Source organism: Capricornis sumatraensis, chromosome 7 (assembly GCF_032405125.1).
Source record: "Capricornis sumatraensis isolate serow.1 chromosome 7, serow.2, whole genome shotgun sequence".
In the NCBI taxonomy this organism is placed as follows: Eukaryota; Metazoa; Chordata; class Mammalia; order Artiodactyla; family Bovidae; genus Capricornis; species Capricornis sumatraensis.
Genome location: NC_091075.1, coordinates 79,805,585 through 79,825,877, shown reverse-complemented (window position 1 = coordinate 79,825,877; position 20,293 = coordinate 79,805,585).

Sequence of the window (20,293 nt, the reverse complement as noted above, 5' to 3'; positions counted from 1 at the left end):
ACACTCTTACTGCCAAGAGTCTAGGTTTTAATCCCTGGTCAAGAAACTAAAATCCCAGAAGTTGTACAGTATAGCCAACACAAAACCAACAACAGTGAAGTTGCAAGCCTTAACATATTAAATATTATACTATGAAAATTTAAACCAAATTAAATACAAAGATTGGCAGATATGGTATCTATAAGAAATTCTTTTCAAATATTGATATAAGCAGATAGGCATATAGAAAGCAAAAGTATTTCACTGAACCATTGTCAAACCCAATCTATAATATTCTACAGCAGTTCTGCCATGTATCACTATTGGGAAAAACTTAGTAAAGGAAGTCTATCCATAGTATTTCTTACATGTCAACCTACATCTATCTGTAAAATTTATATGTTTTTAATTAAAAACAAAATAAAAATTAATATTAAAATTTGTTTAAATTGATGTTTGCTTATGATAATTTACTACAGGGCCTTCGATAGGAACTGTAATATGGAATAATGAGGCACTATAATTATGCATATTTGTAAATTAATACAAATATTAAGTTTTTCCAATAATTTTCACAATGATATCAAAAATTTGATCTAAGTAATAAAATGCTCAAATATTCACCAAAATGATTAGTAAAGTTAAATCCTAGGGAAATTGTGCAATTAAATTTCTAAAATGTGCATACATATTCAACTGTTATAGATATATACATAAAACATACAGTATTTCAAAATAGAAACATTTACAATACATAACTTTGAATTAAATAAACGTAATTATATATTTATTAGACAACTTAATTACTTCTAGTATTATTTTAAAATAAATTTCACATCATTAATTATTTCTTAAATCACAAAAATAAAAGTATCGGTATCATTTCTAAAGATGTAAGGATAACTTCAGGAATTACGTCTGTCTCTTTCTGTTTACATACTACTTAAAATTAAATGTAAATTATAAAATTGATGCAATTTACTAAAAAAAACATTATATTGTTTAGTACATGGTTGATGCCAAACACTGTATGCTATGGAAATATTAAGCAATGATATATATATCGAATATATTTGATGTACTTGAAATTCCTTAGTATGAAATCAATAAACCAAAGTTTTCAGTTAATATGTGGGAATGTTTTAATGTGGGTAATTTTATAGTATTTTTTATTTTTATTATTTTACAAAGCATTATCAAATCTAAGCCTCCTGTCATAGGCTGCAATCTGGATATCTAACCAGTCCATCCTAAAGATCAGTCCTGGGTGTTCATTGGAAGGACTGATGTTGAAGCTGAAACTCCAATACTTTGGCCACCTGATGCAAAGAGGTGACTCATTTGAAAAGACCCCGATGCTGGAAAAGATCAAGGGCAGGAGGAGAAGGGGACAACAGAGGATGAGATGGTTGGATGACATCACCAACTCGATGGACATGGGTTTGGGTGGACTCCGGGAGTTGGTGATGGACAGGGAGGCCTGGCGGGCTGCGGTTCATGGGATCGCAAAGAGTCAGACACGACTGAGCGACTGAACTGAACTAAACTGACAACACTTTTTAAATTATTCACTATATTAAACATTTTATGTACCTTTTAAAGTGTATGGAAAATTTTCCCCAAGATGGTGAAGTTTATTTGGAATATCACAAGCTTGGTGTCAAAGCTTAGTTGCAATAATGTCACATCATCTTTTTAATCAGTTTCCTTGAAAACCCAAAACATTTCGGAGACTTCAATTGAGATTAACAAGTAAATAAAAAGACTACCTTAAAGAAAATCTAACTTTTCACTTTAAACTATAGTAGAGTGAAGTAAGAATGTAAAAGCCCACTAATCAACAGGGATGATCAGATCAAAACTGCAATGAATAATCACCTCACACTTGTTAGAATGGTTCTTACCAAAAAGACAGGGAAAAAAAAGTGTTGACAAGGATGTGAAGAAAAGGGAACACTTGTGCACTGTGGATAGGAATGTTAATTGGTGCAGCCACAATGGAAAACAAAATGAAGACTGTTGCTAAAAAAATTAAGAACAGAACTATTGCATAATTAAGCAATTATACTTCGGATTATTGATTATTTATTCAAATAGTACAAAAAAACCCTAACTCTAAAAGGTTATATACATCCACATATTCGCTGCAGCACTAGTTACAGATTCAGTGTAGCTCAATTCAGTTCAGTTCAGTCACTCAGTCATGTCCAACTCTTTGTGACCCCATGGACTGCAGCAAGTCAGGCTTCCCTGTCCATTAAGAACTCCTGGAGTTTACTCAGACTCATGTCCATTGAGTTGGTGATGCCATCCAACCATCTCAACCTCTGTTGTCCCCTTCTCCCACCTTCAATCTTTCCCAGCATCAGGGTCTTTTCAAATGAGTCAGTTCTTTGCATCAGGTGGCCAAAGTATTGGAGTTTCAACTTCATCAATCCTTCCAATGAATATTCAGGACTGATTTCCTTTAGGATGGACTGGTTGGATCTTCTTGCAGTCGAAGGGACTCTTGAGAGTCTTCTCCAACACCACAGTTCAAAAGCATCAATTCTTCAGAGTCAGTTTTCTTTATAGTCCAACTCTCACATTCATACATGACTACTGGAAAAACCAAAGGTTCAACTAGATGGACCTTTGTTGGCAATGTAATGTCACTGCTTTTTAATATGCTATCTTGGTTGGTCATATATTATTTATTAATCATAAGTTTCTGCTTCTGCATAGGGTAGGTGGAGTATTTTTCACAGAGTTATGGAACCTCTTTTGGAGAACCAGTGTTATAAAGTGAATAACCATTAGAGATGATAAAAGAATGAGATCTCCAATTTATTTACTCTATTTAGAGTGCTGCCCCCAGCCTCTGCTGCTGCTGCTAAGTTGCTTCAGTCGTGTCCAACTCTGTGCAACCCCAGAGACGGCAGCCCACCAGGCTCCCACGTCCCTGGGATTCTCCAGGCAAGAACACTGGAGTGGGTTGCCATTTCCTTCTCCAGTATATGAAAGTGAAAAGTGAAAGTGAAGTTGCTCAGTCGTGTCCAGCTCCCAGCGACCCCATGGACTGCAGGCCACCAGGCTCCTCCATCCATGGGATTTTCCAGGCAAGAGTAATGAAGTGGGTTGCCGTTGCCTTCTCCGGCCCCCAGCCTCTAGTCATCCTTTAAAATTTATTAAATATTCAGGCAATCTTACTGGGAAACATAACACTTCAGTACATTTTTAAGCTGAGTCAGGCACCCATATCAGTGCTCCAGGAACATCCTCTGCCTGCCCCTGTCATAAGAATTAGCCCCACTGAACTAAAATTATTGAGTTACCTTTCTATGACTCTAGCCAAATAGTGAGCTTTTTGAAGTAAGCTATCACAGCACGTAGTCATCAAGCGGGGACATTTGAGAGATGACGTATTCCCAGAACTCAATTTGTGTGTATTAAGATGAATAAATGAGTGCTAGAATTCATATTAACACATTTTTATTATTTAATTTAAAAACTAAGAGAAGTTTTAATGACTTTATATTTAAATCATTTCAATAATTGGTTCTCATCCTAAAATAGAATTATCACTCCATTAGCTGAATTGTTAAAGTGATTTTCTCAGTAATATCACTACATTTGAAAGTGTTCAGGAAATCTCTGAAATCTCCCAAGTATATCCTGATGTCCAGTAGTAACATATAAGGAGTCATTTCAGCAGTTCAGCTTAAGATATACTTGAAATTTCTGACAAGTCAGAAAAGTGTAAAGAATAAAATTTCAAAATAAGATAAAGAGAATTGATCATTTATCCAAAAAAGATAAAGACTGAAAGAGGTATTGGCTAAAATTGTAATCTGAAAGAATGAAATATTAATGATTCAAACCTAGAAGCTAAATACTGGTCTTGTGTTAATATGTATTATATTAGTGTGAATCAGACAGTTATCCACGTAAGAAGTGCACAAAACTGTGGCAAACTTTTAAGAAAGAATTCTGCTTTTCCAATATCATCTTTACAGAAGAGGGAATTTTGCAATAAGGAGTTCAAAATCTGAGCCCCAGTCAGGTCCCAGTCTGTTTTTGCTGACTGTATAGAGTTTCTCCATCTTTGGCTGCAAAGAATATAATCAATCTGATTTTGGTACTGACCATTTGGTGATGTCTATGTGTAGAGTCATCCCTTGTGTTGTTGGAAGAGGGTGTTTGCTATGACTAGTGCATTCTCCTCACAAAACTCTGTTAGCCTTTGTCCTGCTTCATCTTGTACTCCAAGGCCAAACTTGCCTGTTACTCCAGGGGTCACTTGACTTCCTACTTTTGCACTTCAGGCTCCTCTAATGAAAAGGACATCTTTTTCGGTGTTAGTTCTAGAAGGTTTTGTACATTTTCATAGAACCATTCGACTTCAATTTCTTTGGCATTAGTTTTTGGGGCATAGACTTGGATTACTGTGATAATGAATGGTTTTCCTTGGAAACAGACATCATTCTATTGTTTTTGAGATTGCACCCAAGTACTGCATTTTAGACTCTTTTTTTACTATGAGAGTTACTGCATTTATTCTAAGGGATTCTTGTCCACAGTACTAGATATAATGGTCATCTGAATTAAATTTGTGCATTCCAGTCCATTTTGGTTCAATGATTCCTAAAATGTCTATGTTTACTCTTGCCATCTCATGTTTGACCACTTCCAATTTACCTTGATTCATGGACTTAACATCTTAGGTCCCTATGCAATATTGTTCTTTACAGCTTCGGACTTTACTTACACCACCAGTCACATCCACAACTGGGTGTTGTTCTCATTTGGCTCAATCTCTTCATTCTTTCTGGAGCTATATTTTGACTTGTCTCTGGTAGCACGTTGGGCACCTTCCAACATGAGGAGCTCATCTTTCAGTGTCATATCTTTTTGCCTTTTCAATCTGTTCATGGGATTCTTAAGGCAACAGCACTGAAGTGGCTTGCCAATCCCTTCTCCAGTGCACTATGATTTCTCAGAACTCTGTACCATTACCTTTCTGTCTTGGGTGGTCCTATATGGCATGGCTCATGGTTTCATTGAGTTAGACAAGGCTGTGATCCAAGTGATCAGTTTGCATAATATTCTGCAACTGTGGTTTACATTTTGTGTGCCCTCTGATGGATAAGAGGTTCTGGAAGCTTCTTGATGGGAGGGACTGGCTGTGAGGGAATCTGGTTCTTGCTCTGATGGGGAGGGCCATGTTCAGTAAATCTTTAATCCAATTTTCTGTTGATTGTTGGGAAGAAGAACTAAGGAGCCTCTTGATGAAAGCTTGATGAAATAGGAGAGTAAAAAACTGCCTTAAAACTCAAAATTCAGAAAACAAAGATCATGGCATCCAGTCCTATCACTTTATGGCAAGTAGATATGGAAACATGGAAACAGTAACAGATTTTATTATCTTGGACTCTAAAATCCCTGCAGATGGTGACTGCAGCCGTGAAATTAAAAGGTGCTTGTTCCTTGGAAGAAAAGCTATGATAAAGCTTTAAAAAAAAAAAAAAAAAAGCAGAGACATTACTTTACCAACAAAGGTACATCTAGTCAAAGCTATGGTTTTTCCAGCAGTCAGGTATGGATGTGAGAGTTGGACCATAAAGAAAGCTGATCACCAAAGAATGGATGTTTCTGAACTGTGGTGTTGGAGAATACTCTTGGGAGTTCCTTGGACTGCAAAGACATCAACCCAGTCAACTGTAAATGAAATCAGTCCTGAATTTTCATTGGAAGAATTGATGCTGAAGCAGAAACTGTAATACTTTGGCTACCTGATGCAAGGAACTAACTCATTGGAAAACACCCTGATGCTGGGAAAGATTGAAGGCAGGAGGAGAAGGGGACGACAGAGGATGAGATGGTTGGATGGCATCACTGACTCAATGGACATGAGTTTGAGCAAGCTCCAGGAGTTGGTGATGGACAGGGAAGCCTTGTGTACCGTGTAGTCCATGGGGTCACATTATCGAGCAACTGAACCGAACTGAACTGAATAGAGGAAGCAATAACTTTTGTTATTGACATCACTTGCCTCCTAATATGATGTACTGAGAACATCATATCATTTCTGTGGTATTCTTGTACAAAAATGTCTAACATAAATCTAATCATGAGAAAAAATAAGAAAAACTCTGATTGAGGGGCATTTATAGAAGAACTATCTTATAGAATCTACAAATATCACTTAATGAGATACAAAGAAAGGCTGAGAAAACACCACCAAAAAAAAAAAAAAAAAAGGAAAAAAGTCTAAAGGGGCATGATCACTGAATATAATGCACGATTAGGGATTTTTCTCTTGCTATAATGGAGATTACTGGTAAAATGGACAATATTTGAGGTTTATAAACAGTGATGGCATCATGGATATGTAACCAATGCAGTCACATGAACTCAACACTCAGCACTTTAGGCTAAATGCTCTTCAGAAATTATTTTGAAATTTTTCATAATTTTATCTTTGCATTTGTGTTTGCACGTGAAGCTGAAAAGAATGATAAACCATGTATGTCACTATGTTAAAAAAAGTTATTCTTTTTTTAGGAACTGTGGTTACAGGTAAAAGTTTAATATTTGGGGGAATGTGGTTGAAGAATATACAGAAATTCTTGCATAATTTTTGAAATATGACAAATTAAAAGAATAAAAAATATCATGTTTTCCAGCTTACCTCTCAAAACTTCATTTTTATAGCTTAGGTTTAAAGAATTACAAATATAAATTTATGGAAAAATATGCTATTTTAAAATGTCCAATACCAATTTGTTTAATGAATAAGTGGAAACAAATAAGTTTCAGAGTTTTTTCTTCCCTTTCATTTGCCAAGGTGCTGATTGACGCTTTTTTCCCCCAAAAAGAACATTACATACATGCACACACAATTTAATATGGATTGATTATTATAAAAATCAAGTAGATTTATATCTTGGGGCTTTCCAGGTCGCACTAGTGGTAAAGAACTCACTTGCCAACGTAGGAGATGTAAGAGACACAGGTTCGATCCCTGGGTTAGAAATATCCTCTGGAGTAGGGCATGACAACCCATTCCTGTATTCTTGCCTAGAGAATCCCAAGGACAGAGGATCCTGGTGGGCTATGGTCAGCGGGGTTGCAAAGAGTCGGACATGACTGAAGGGGATGCAGCATGCGGTACATACTCATAGACAAAAATGTAACTGTAATGCATTTCCTCTGTCCTAAAATTCCTTTTCTTAATCCCTTAATTAAACTCTGAATTAAGTTTTAATCCTATGAAAGAATAAATATTCAAAAAGTTCACTTAAAAATGTTGGGATAACACTTCTTTAAAAATAAGGCACAACAAAATCCATTCTTCCTTTTGATTAACTTTACAGATCAAATTATCAGTATTCTAAATTTTAAGAATATAAATCAAGCATAAAAATAAGTGTAATCATTTTCTGAATCCCAGTAAAGGGACTCATTGTCATGTTTACAAGTCACCTTAAAAAGAAAGTACAACATTTTATTTTCTGGTTCAAATTTTGGTTAAAATGACTTTTTATTATTTTTTTTTTTTAGATATTACTTTAAAAGAATAACAAGAGGTTACTTTGTGTATGACTGAAACATTCAGACCTCTGTTCACAATTTTGTTTTTAAAATGCTTTTCCTTTTTTTGGCTCAACTGCCGTCTGTAATTCAGGAGATACAAGTTTGATTCCTGGGTCAGGAAGATCCCCTGGAGAAGGAAATGGCAAACCACTCCAGTACTCTTGCTTGGTAAATTCCACAGAAGGAGGAGCCTGGAGGGGTCCATGGGGTTGCAAAGTCAGACATGATTTAGCGACTTCATAAATATTAAAAGGAAAGTTTGAGAAGAGACATAATCTTCATAAATTTATTCAACAAAATTAGAATTTTTGAGACTTTTCTAAACATATCTTTGTTTTAATAAGATATAAAATACTGGAATAAGATATAAAATATCATATATAAATATAAAAATAGTTATATAATAAATAAATAATATAAATAAATATATAATATAACAAAATATAAAATACTGGTATAAGGTATAAAAAACTCGGGGGAAAAAAAAAAAAAACTAATAAACCAGGCAGAGCTAGTCATGAGGCATCAAATGCCAGTATCTGAGTTCCATACACAAAATAATTGCTCTGACACACTAAGAGAAAAGAAGACAAAATTAATAAGTAAACTACATTACACAGACTTAAAAGTCAATATATGTAAATCTGATCAGCAGCTCTCTGCATTACTAATGACTCTTCTAAATTAATCTATAAGAATAATCTATAAAACTCAGAAAAAAGTAAATTTAATAGTATATTTCTGGAGGGGGGAGTGGCAATCCACTTGAGATTTATCATTACTGATTATCTCGAAACTTATATAAATTGAATAATCTACATTTAAAAAGCAAATTCCAAGTTAAATACTGGTATGCATGGGACATTTGCACAAGGCTTAAAGAGGCAAAACCACGATTCAGTCAAAAATCAGTAAGAGCTGGAAAAATTGATGTGCAGCTTCTGGTAACCTATTCTCATAAGCAGGGAATGATCAAATTAATTTCTGTATAGTCTATTAATGCACCCAGGCAAATCTTTACAAGCAAGAAAGACAGGGAAAGATCTAATATCTCCATGGGCTACAAACATCCAGGTGCAGCTTTAGTAGTTTAAAATAACATTCTCATTGGTTAACTGGGGCCCAGAAGAAAAGTAAGGGCCAAACTAATAAGCCTAGCACATTTGGAATCCACTGCAGGCAAAGAGCAGGGAAACTTTACCCAAAAAAGTAAGAATAGAGAAGAGTATAATAGTCAATTTAGTGCAATGTTCAAAAGAACTTTGCTGGATGTTAAATTTTGTAAAATTTCTTTGATAATCACATATTCATCTTGGAATCAGCAGTTAAGACTCCTTATTTTAAAGTTTTATCTTTTTACTTTTCTTCTCCCTTCTGTCCTTTGTCCTCTGTGTTAGAAAATATGATGCACTGTAGGCTCACCATCTTCTGTATTTAAATGTTTCTTTCTTTTTTTTCAGATGCATTTCTATGAATATAGTCTATAAAATGTTTGTTATGGAAAACTAATTTATAATTTGAGTCTATGATTTATGATTTATAAGAGTCCCTTCATTTACTAATATATTGTCATTCTCTAATGAATTCATTCATTCAGTTATAATTTATACACATATAAACATGAGAATGGAAGTCAAAAGAATTTTTCATATTTTTATTTATATATTTGGCCATGCCAGGTGTTAGTTGCAGCATGTGGGACCTAGTTCCCTAACCAGGCATCAAACCCAGGCCCCCTGTATTGGGAGCCTGAAGTCTTAGCTACTGGACCACCAGGGAAGCCCCCAATAATTTTTATAGCTTTAAGTACAGGCATTTCTGAAATTAATGGCAAAGTATATACATTATGTATGAGCTAATCCAGTCTCCTTCATCTCTTGGGATTCAACGCTCTATTATTTCCCAATCCTTCAAGCTATGATGATGATAGAGAAACTTGTTATAGAGAACTTTGTTTGGAAGGTAAAACCAGATGCAATGTAAACTCAGAATTGGTTTACACAGCTGGCGTTTTCTTTTGTTTCTTATGGGCAACTCTAAGACATAATCAAGATGTTACAAATAGAGAAAGATTATGAGAACCTCAAACCTAGAAGTTTGAGGGTTTCATAGGATATAAAGGAGGGAAATTAAAGGATTAACTACTATAGTTATTGAATTACACTGTCAGACGAAGTCCAAATCTTAAAGGGTTGGCACTATTCTATCATTATGATTTGAGCAAAGAGAAAATTAATATGTGAAAGACTAATGACATATCCTCTTTTGCAATATCAAAATAAATTATTTTAAAGCATATTTCTTTAGTATAATTCTTCAACAGTTTTTTCCATATGGCTCAAATCTTGGCTTCCAGTTAGAAAAATATTACCTCAAATTATCTTTATTATTAATTCTGCAAAAATACAATAAAGTACTATGAGATTTCACTGTATCAGACTTAGGCATTGAATATAAATTTTATCACTGAAATCCAAGTATAGAAGTCCTGTTGAATTACTTATACAATTACTTGCCTAACTCACATACCATCGGAATGAAATAAAATCTATACAAATCTGACTAAAGTAATCAAATTCATAACATTCTACTTTGTTATTTTTAACCTTAGTTGTAATGTAAAACCCTATACAGTATTTTATGACAGTTGGTTCCATGGAATGATTTGTGGCATAACGCATACTGTTCTTAGCTAAAGGAAATACCAATGACATCATTCAGCCATTACACTAGATAAGCTCACCTATTAAAGAACAATACTAACAGTGTTTTATATTTTTACTAAATTGACATGATGAATAAGTTGCACAGAGTATTTTACTCCACAAACACTATAGTTAAAATATTTGAACTACCTTTGCCTCTTCAAACATGAATGTGTAATATTGAAAAGGTTTAATAATTTCAATGATTTATCAGCCACATTATTTACGCTGTTGTATTTTCATAAATAAGAAAAGAAAATGACTTAAACTAAAAATAATACAAATCTAGAAATGACATTTTAGAAATACAAGTGGATTATCTATCAACACATTTTAGAAATAATTTTAAATACAGAAAAAAAGTGTATGTTCATCAGAGAAAAATACCTTAATAAAATATTGCCTTCTCTATCTCCCTCAATATGTACCATCTTTAAAATGTATTAGTTATTCATAAAAGTAGCCTATAGTCCTCATTAATATTAAAAAGTCATTTGACCTGTAAAATTTAACCACTCATTCTTTTTTAGGTAGGGTCAAAAGTCAAGTAGAAACTAAAGCAGCATACATTGAGGTTGTATTGTATAGCATTTTGGCCTCAGCTCAGATTCAAAGCTTGCCATATGATGTGGGAAAGCCCATATTAGCTATATGACTACCCACAACTTTTTTCTCTTTAGTTTTCTCATCTATACCATGAAGAACAAATAGAATCTGCTCTCATACAGTTGATTTAAAAATTAAACAATTGTTATGCATACAAATAGAAGGTGTGTAGGTCCTTCTCAATAAATGTTAACTGTTTTCATTATGAATGTTTTACTGTTTTAATTAATGAATGAATAAACTGCTTAGGTTTGCTTATTCCCTGTAATATCTTTGATTTCTTTTCAAATACATTTTGCGGAACTAAATAAAATATAATGCAACCATAAGTCACATCTGGCAAAGAGTATTTCTGATAGGTTTAGCATCATAGTGACAACCAGATGTTGAAATATACAGATCAAAATGCATTATTTTCCTGTTGTGGCTGACCATAGGGTAACATTCATTACTTAGAAATGTTAGCATTTAGCAATCTGAAAAACATATTTTGCATTTAATATAAAGAAGCCTTTCAACATAAGAATTTGGTAAAGACAGGATAAAATCTAAATTTCATTTTGCATCCCTAAATTTCAAAAAACAATCTATGTCTCATAGTCAGTACTAATATTCACTTGTAATTTCACATCAGATATTTTTCACAATTAGGAGGAATTTGAATCAACTACAATAAGTGATGTATACCAGAATATTACCTGGTGTTTCATTGGGCTTCATGGATAGTTCTCATGCCATAGGAATGCTTAAATCACTCTGAACAAAAGTTTTTATTGTCATCATAAATCTCAAGCTAAAGAGCTCCTTTGGGTATTACTTCAGATATGTACCTGGACTAGGTAGGTCATAACTAATACAATTAAGATTAAGGGCTAGGAGTCTACAAATTGTACCTCTTACAGAACTATGCCCTTTTACACATAGTAATAAGAAATGCAAATAGTTACTATAATACTAAGTGCAGTTAAGACTGAGCTCCTGTCACACATGGAAAAATTTATCAAAGTATACGAAATTTTATGCTTCCTTTCCAAATGGAATTGTTTATTCACTATAAAATCATGTTGTTTTTTAGTCTGCCAATCTTTAGTATTCCCCATAATAAGCAAGTAGCAGTGTTTCCAAAGACTCTTGACATCTACATCTTCCCTCCTCAAATAACCCCATCTCTTTTCAAAGATGTTAAGTAGTTATATGAAAACAATCCAAGCTCTAGCAAAGAACTGGTCAAACGGAGTGCATTTTAAGTATATGGGCTTCCCTGGTGGCTCAGAGGTTAAAGCGTCTGCTTCCAATGCAGGAGACCCGGCGGGTTCAATCCTTGGGTGGGGAAGATCCCCTGGAGAAGGAAATGGTAACCCACTCCAGTATTCTTGCCCAGAGAATCCCATGGACGGAGAAGCCTGGTAGGCTACAGTCCATGGGGTCGCAAAGAGTCTGACAGGACTGAGCGACTTCACTTTCACTTTCACCACATCTTTAGTTATATCTCAGTTGTCGGTATATGTATTTATCATCACTCCCTATGTTATTTTCATGAATATTTCAATTATTTTATATTTTTTGGCAATATTAGGACTACTAACACACTAGAGTTCAAAAAAAAACAAAGCTTTTATTTAAGACATTATCTAATGATTCTGATATTCTGATATTTTGATATTCTGATCAAAAATATTAAATTCTGATATTTTTGACTTGAATTTTTTAAATAATATATTTTTCCCTTTGACTAATATTAACCAGACTTTCTTTTTTCCTTTTTTTGCTAAGGAAAAGAGGAAATACGATATCAGCTTAGACTAAACTACTTATATACACTATCAGGATTTTTATATTGCATTCCAAGTGGTAATAAAAAATGGATAACTTGAAAGAATGTTCTACTTCATAGCAGCAACACCTAGTTGAGGCATCCTCTGTTAATAAGCATTAAAGCCAAGATAAACAAATATCATATGATGTGATTCTAAATTTCTTCAGATAATTTGTTTCAAATGCAACTAAATATTTCAGACTATGGATTTATTTCTTTTTATTTCTACAGATCAAAAATTAAGCTACAATTGGAAAAAGCAAGGTACTATTCCCCATAGTAACTGAACAGGAAAGACTACAGGAGCATGCTCCCCACTGTAACAAGGATTTTTTTTTAATTTTTCACAAGCTGCTTTCTTTCTTTAGAAGATTCCTCTTCAATCCTCAAGGAGACCTTCTCTGAACCTATCTAGGTTAGGATTTTTATTATATATATATATACTCTTTATAATTATAATGATCTCAAAATAGTGGTTTTTTTCCTTAGAGAAGTTATTTCACTTTCTATTACACATTAATTAGTGAAATTACTTGAGTGATATCTCTCTCTGCCAATAGACTATAAACATCATGGCACTGAAACTTGCTAACTAATATAAGCACATTAACTATAACAGAGCCAGGCACAGAGTAGTTGTTATGGTATAAGTTGTCCATTTAAAAAATCATATATGATAGTATGTGGATATGGGGCCTCTAAAAAAACAATTAAGGTAAAGAACATGAGGATGAGGTTGTGATCTGATAGGACAGTATAACTATAAAAAGAATACCTGGGAGCCCTCTTCCCTCTCCTTCCATGAACACATATGGAGAAAGATCATGTGAGAGAGCAGCCACAAGCCAGGAAGAAGCACACACTAGAGACCAAATAAGCAGGCACTGTGAGATGGGATTTCTAGCCTCCAACATTGTGAAAAAATAACATTGCTGCTGTGTAACCCACCCAGACTATGATATTTTGTTATGGCAGCTAGAGTCAACTAATAACGTTCAGTTCAGTTCAATCTCTCAGTCATTTCTGACTATTTGCGAACCCACAGACTGCAGCACGCCAGGCTATCCTGTCCATTACCAACTCCCAGAGCTTACTCAAACTCATGTCCTTTGAGTTGGTGACTTCATCCAAACATCTCATCCTCTCATCCGCTTCTCTTCCCGCCTTCAATCTTTCCCAGCATCAGGGTCTTTTCCAAATGAGTCAGTTCTTTGCAACAGGTGGCCAAAGTATTCGATCTTCAGCTTCAGCATCAGTTCTTCCAATGAACACTCAGGACTGATCTCCTTCAGGATGGACTGGTTGGATCTCCTTGCAGTCCAAGGGACTCTCAAGAGTCTTCTCCCACACCACAGTTCAAAAGCATCAATTCTTCAGCACCCAGATTTCTTTATAATCCAACTCTCACATCCATACATGACTACTGGAAAAATCATAGATTTGACTAGATGGACTTTTGTTAAGAAAGTGTTTATGCTTTCTAATATGCTGCCTAGGTTGGCCATAACTTTTCTTCCAAGGAGAACGTGTCTTTTAATTTCATATCTAGAGTCACCATCCGCAGTGATCTGCAGCTCAAAAAAATAAACTCTATAAACTTTATTACTATTTCCATTGTTTCCCCATTTATTTGCCATGAAGTGATGGGACCAGATGCCATGATCTTAGTTTTCTGAATATTGTGTTTTAAGCCAACTTTTTCACTCTTCTCTTTCTGTTTCATCAAGAGACTCTTTAGTTCTTCTTCACTTTCTGCCATAAGAGGTGTCATCTACATATCTGAGGTTATTGATATTTCTCCTGGCAATGGTGATTCCAGCTTGTGCTTCATCTAGTCCAGCATTCTCATGATGTACTTTGCACAAAAGTTAAATAAGCAGGGTGACAATATACAGCTTTGATGTATTTCTTTCCTGATTTGGAACCAGTCTGTTGTTCCATGTCCAGTTCTAACTGTTGCTTCTTGACCTGCATATAGATTTCTGAGGAGGCAGGTAAGGTGGTCTGGTGTTCCTATCCCCTTAAGAATTTTCCACAGTTAGTTGTAAATCACATGGTCAAAGGCTTTGGTGTAATCAATAAAACAGAAATAGATGTTTTTCTAGAACTCTATTGCTTTTTTGATGACCCAGCAGATGTTGTCAATTTGATCTCTGGTTCCTCTGCTTTTTCTAAATCCAGCTTGAACATCGGGAAGTTCACGGTTCATGTATTGTGGAAGCCTGGCTTGGAGAATTGTCAGTATTACTTTGCTAGTGTGTGAGATGAGTGCAATTGTGCAGTAGTTGGAACATTTTTTGGCATTGCCTTTCTTAGGGACTGGAATGAAAACTGACCTTTTCCAGTTCTGTGGCCACTGCTGACTGTTCCAAATTTAGTGGCATACTGAGTGCAGCACTTTCATAGCATCATTTGTTTGGATTTGAAATAGCTCAACTGGAATTCCATCACCTCTGCTAGTTTTTTTCCTAGTTAAGCTCCCTAAGGCCCACTTGACTTTGCCTTCCAAGATGTCTGGCTCTAGGTGAGTGATCACACCATCATGGTTATCTGGTCATGAAGATCTTTTTTGTTAGTTCTTCTGTGTATTCTTGCCACCTATTCTTAATATCTTCTGCTTCTGTTAGGTCCATACCATTTCTGTCCTTCATTGTGCCCATGTTTGTATGAAAAGTTCCCTTGGTATCTCTAATATTCTTGAAGAGATCTCTAGTCTTTCCCATTCTATTGTTCTCCTCTATTTCTTTGCATTGATCATTGAGAAAAGCTTTCTTATCTCTCCTTGCTATTCTTTGGAACTCAGAATTCAAAAGGGTATACCTTTCCTTTTCTCCTTTGCCTTTTGCTTCTCTTCTTTTCACAGCTATTTGTAAGGCTAATAGAGTAGGTAACTACAACTAATAGAGTAGGTAACTAAAAAGACGTGTTGAAGGATTGAATAAATGAAGGAATAAAAGATAGGAAAAACAAAAGCCTTCCCTCTAAATGTATTTTTTCAGTCAAAGAATAGCATTAATGTAACTTTCTGGCATTTGCCAGCTTTTCTTCACTCTGCTATAGGGAAAAAGACATTGAGACTTATCTGACGAGTTCAGAAAAGGAACATGACATACCTAACTAGTTTCTTCTCTCTATTCCATCTGTGAGCAGCCACACACACACTGGAAACACAGATTCTAGCGTATCATTCAATAAATTTTACAGCAGCAACAATCTACATGGGGAGGCCTATACGTATTCATCTGCTTAATTCTGGGCTGCAATGCACATTACACCTATTTGTATACACTACCTTCTCCAATCACTTTATTCACATTTTGATCTCCACCTACCCAAATATCTGCCTAGCTCTTACCTTGATTAAACTTCATAAGTGGAGGAAAAACATGTTATTTTGGGATACTATTAAATCTAGGTAGATGATATTACCATTGTTTCAAGATAGAATGATCATAAAATATTCACATCATCAACAGAAATTGATGTAGAATTTTAAAAAGGAATTTTGAATACTTAAGTGTCTAGTCTAGTGTCTAGTGTTTCTAGTACTAATTTTTGTCATGCAGGTAGATACTATATTTGTATTTAAATTGTATTTGTATTTCGATAAACCAAGAAACAAACCCTCTCCAAATATAAAAATAAAACAAAAATCAGAATGTAATAAAGACAAGTGTTTGGCAAACTACAGCCCACATGACTAACCTGCCATGTTTCCTGTTTTTGTACATCTCACAAACTCAGAGTTACTTTATTTATTTTAGAGTAGTTAAAAGAAGAAGATTTCATGTTGTGAAAATTAGATGAAACTCAAATTTCATCTAAATTTTATTAGAACAGAGCTATGCTTATTTTTTAACATATTGACTACAGGTGCCATTGCACTATGACAGCAGAGCCCAGAAGTTAGGACAGACACCATATGTCATGCAAAAACTTAAATGTTTACTATCTGGCCCTTATAAAAAAAGTTTGCTGATATCTGCAACAGACTAACTGTCTGTATAACAATGGGCCAATGTCTGACCCATTGGCATTTCTTCCATGATTAGGTATTCATAGAAAAGTACTTTATCTATGTTACTCATTTGAATATATGTTATAGTCTATATTTTGAGATATTTATGGGAAGTAGTAGTATGATTAGTATGTTTTATATTTACAGATGAAAATGTAGAAAAATATTTTTCTTATTTTTACTTATTGTTGTCAAATGTCACCATATCATTTGTTTCTTAAAGCACTTAAATTTTGATACTGACAAATTTAGCATAATTAACCTTATAAGAGATGCTCAATAAATCACTACTATAGTAAGGGGAAAAATCCTCATCAGAGTATATCTCCTCTGTTTTTACAGCACAAACATTACTCTGTCATGCTTATACATATATGTGTATTTTTGTTCAACTGTATGAAACACATTTGTTTTCCAGTATATGCTAAATATTATATTCTGTAAAAATGAGACATGAATGTGACACAATGGTTTAGTGATTTCTATCCCCATTTTTGAACAAAATGTATTCTTCAAAAATAAATTCTTCTGTAAATACATTTTATCTATAGTGATCAGTGTCTTCAACTAATTTTTAACTATACCAGTCTCTTCATGGGTTCACTGTTTTGTGGTTTTTTGTTTTGGCTGCAATGCCTGGCTTGCCTGGCCATTGAACCCAATGGACCAATGGGACTGAACCCAAGCCCCTGTAAGTGAAGGCCCAGATTACTAACTACTAGACCACCAGGACATTCTCTTTATGGTTCCAGTGCTCTTCAATGCCTTTAATTAGTCAGTCTCATTTCTTCCTTGGGACTCTTTTCACTTTGATGGTAAAAATTAACTTACTAAAAATGGAACTTTAAATAGCTGTCAACCTAAATATTTTTTTAAAAAAATAAAAGCCTTATAAGCAAAAGTTCAGGTGGCTCACCCATTAAAGAATCTGCCTGCAATGTGGGAGACCTGGGTTCAGTCCCTGGATTGGGAAGATCCCCTGGAGAAGGAAATGGCAACCCACTCCAATATTCTTGTCTGGGAAATCCTATTGACAAGAGGAGCTTGGTGGGCTACAGTCCATGTGGTTGCAAATGGTTGAACATGACTGAGCGACTAGCACACAACACACAATTCTATCCACACATTTAATAAAAATTTCTCACTGAAAAACACTTCTCTTCCACATGAATTATCATGAATTCCCTAGGGTCAGATTCTGCAGATGTTAAAAATGAAAATCATAAATTGAATAAATTTTAAAAAATGCAAAAGCTGCTATAAAAATAATCATTTGAAACCTAATGAAAACACAGCATCCACATGAGAATTACAACAGACCTTTCAGTATACTGCACAAACACGTGACATACTATTAAACAAATATAATTAAGGACAAGGGAGCTGAACTTTTTTTTTTTTTTTTTTTTGTAATTTTAGCTGCACATATGGAGCATTTAGTTTCACTTCTGGTTTACTTTCTTTTAATCAAAGACCCCCACTGTAATGCCTTCACACAGGGCTTAGTGTTGTGGTTACCATGGAAACCATAATTCTGAATGTCCTAACTTGTGTGATTAAAATTTAACACAAAGTAACATTGATAGTCTCCCTCATTTCCACTACCAGCAATATCCAATTCTAATTAGCAGCACAATAACTGGTTTGGAAGGAATAAAGAGCTCTGACTACTATAGCCTCACATTGCCAGTTATTCACAAGGAATCTCATAGACAATATATAGTGATGGTCTTCTTTTACTAAATGCCAGGTTTTAACAGGAATCATTTCTAGTGTCTTAATAGTCTCCTCTACAAAAAAAATATATATGTATATATAATATTTCTTCTTATATTGTAAGTCTTTAGTTCTTATATTTCAGTTGACTTTCACTGGAGGAAAAGCTTTTTTTAATAATTATATTCATTTCTATCATTATTATACTACTTTCAACATGGAATTGATCCTTCCAGATATGTTAATCATTAAGATACTATATATGCAAAATTTTTCTAATTAACTGAGATTTAGAAATTCAACTAGATCTTTTCCCTTTTCTTCGTTTATTTTAAATGAATACTCTGATAGAAGCTGATAAACTCTCCATATTCCATTAAATATGTGCTCTCTTGATTATTTTGATCTATAGAAAATTATATTATCTCAGGAGCATATTTGCACTTATCATGTGTCCTGCTACTCACTGCCTCTACTTTTAACTAAGTATAAATTTACTGCATTTGTCAACACAACATTTTAAATTTGGAAATTATACCCTGTCATTCCGACTGAAGTTCTTGTCTACTTTATCATATATAAGAGCAAACATAAATGACATTCTTTCTCACTTCTAAATTCCCAAAGGGAAGAGTTTAAGTTTGTAGAGCACAAAGGAAAATTTAAATATTAAACATTTAACATCAGAAAGATATCTCAGTCATTAAGTTCAATGCTCTCAAATTTACAACAGAAACTCAAGTCCACGGAAATGAAACCCTATCTTTAATATGTACAGTGAAAGAACCACATTTAGCATTTTTATTCACTATGAAGAGTTAAATATCTTATTATTAATTGATACCTTTTGCTATTCTTGCTTACAAACCTAAAAACTTTAAACTTTAAAAATATGAAGTATATATAGTATTTTTAAAATAGATCTTGAAACTTAATCAAATTAGCCAAAAAGATGAAACAAGAATGAATTAATAATTCTGCTATAAAGTAGTCTAATATATGATCTACATCATCTAAAAATTAGATTTCATATGGAAAATAATCTGCTTTAAAGATTAAATCTTTAGCCATGAAAACACACTTTCAAAGTCAATGTCAAACTAGTCACCAGTGGCCTTTTCCAAATAATCTTAATTTCTATTGTGAAACACATAAAAAAATCATCTCTGTTCCTGAGAGTTTCACACAGTTCATTTCATGTTATTTATATATTAATGAAGAACAGAATACTAACTGAACTAAGAAACTTTCATATCAAATATTCTGTTGATATTTGAATAAGAGTAATTTTAGTAATGTTCAATTCTGTGGACAATTTCTATTTTCATATACTTTCTACTTACAAGTAAGGAACTGTCCTGTCCTATAGATGGTCCATTCAGTGCTGTTATTTTTAATTAGAATATGTGAATAAATTCAAGTAACCCTGCTGCTGCTGCTGCTAAGTCGCTTCAGTCGGGTCCGACTCTGTGCGACCCCATAGACGGAAGTCCACCAGGCTCCACCATCCCTAGGATTCTCCAGGCAATAACACTGGAGTGGGTTGCCATTCCCTTCTCCAATCAAGTAACCCTAGCAGACATTATTCTTTTCTTTACCGTAAGAAAAAATAAATGAGTAAAAAAGCACTTAGGTGTGTATATGCGTGTGTGTGTGTTAGGGAGACAGTTATGAAAGGAGAAAAACACAATGCAAAAGAGAAGAGGAGAAAAGGAAAAAAAGAGACGATTCCTTTATTTAAATGTTCTAGACATCAGATCTGATTCACTTTTTTAACTGAATATTAGATTTTGACAGATCATTTGAATATGTTGGTTCATATTTCAGAAGTATACCAATAAAGTAAAACATGTTTTTAAAGAATGTGTAGAAAGTCTT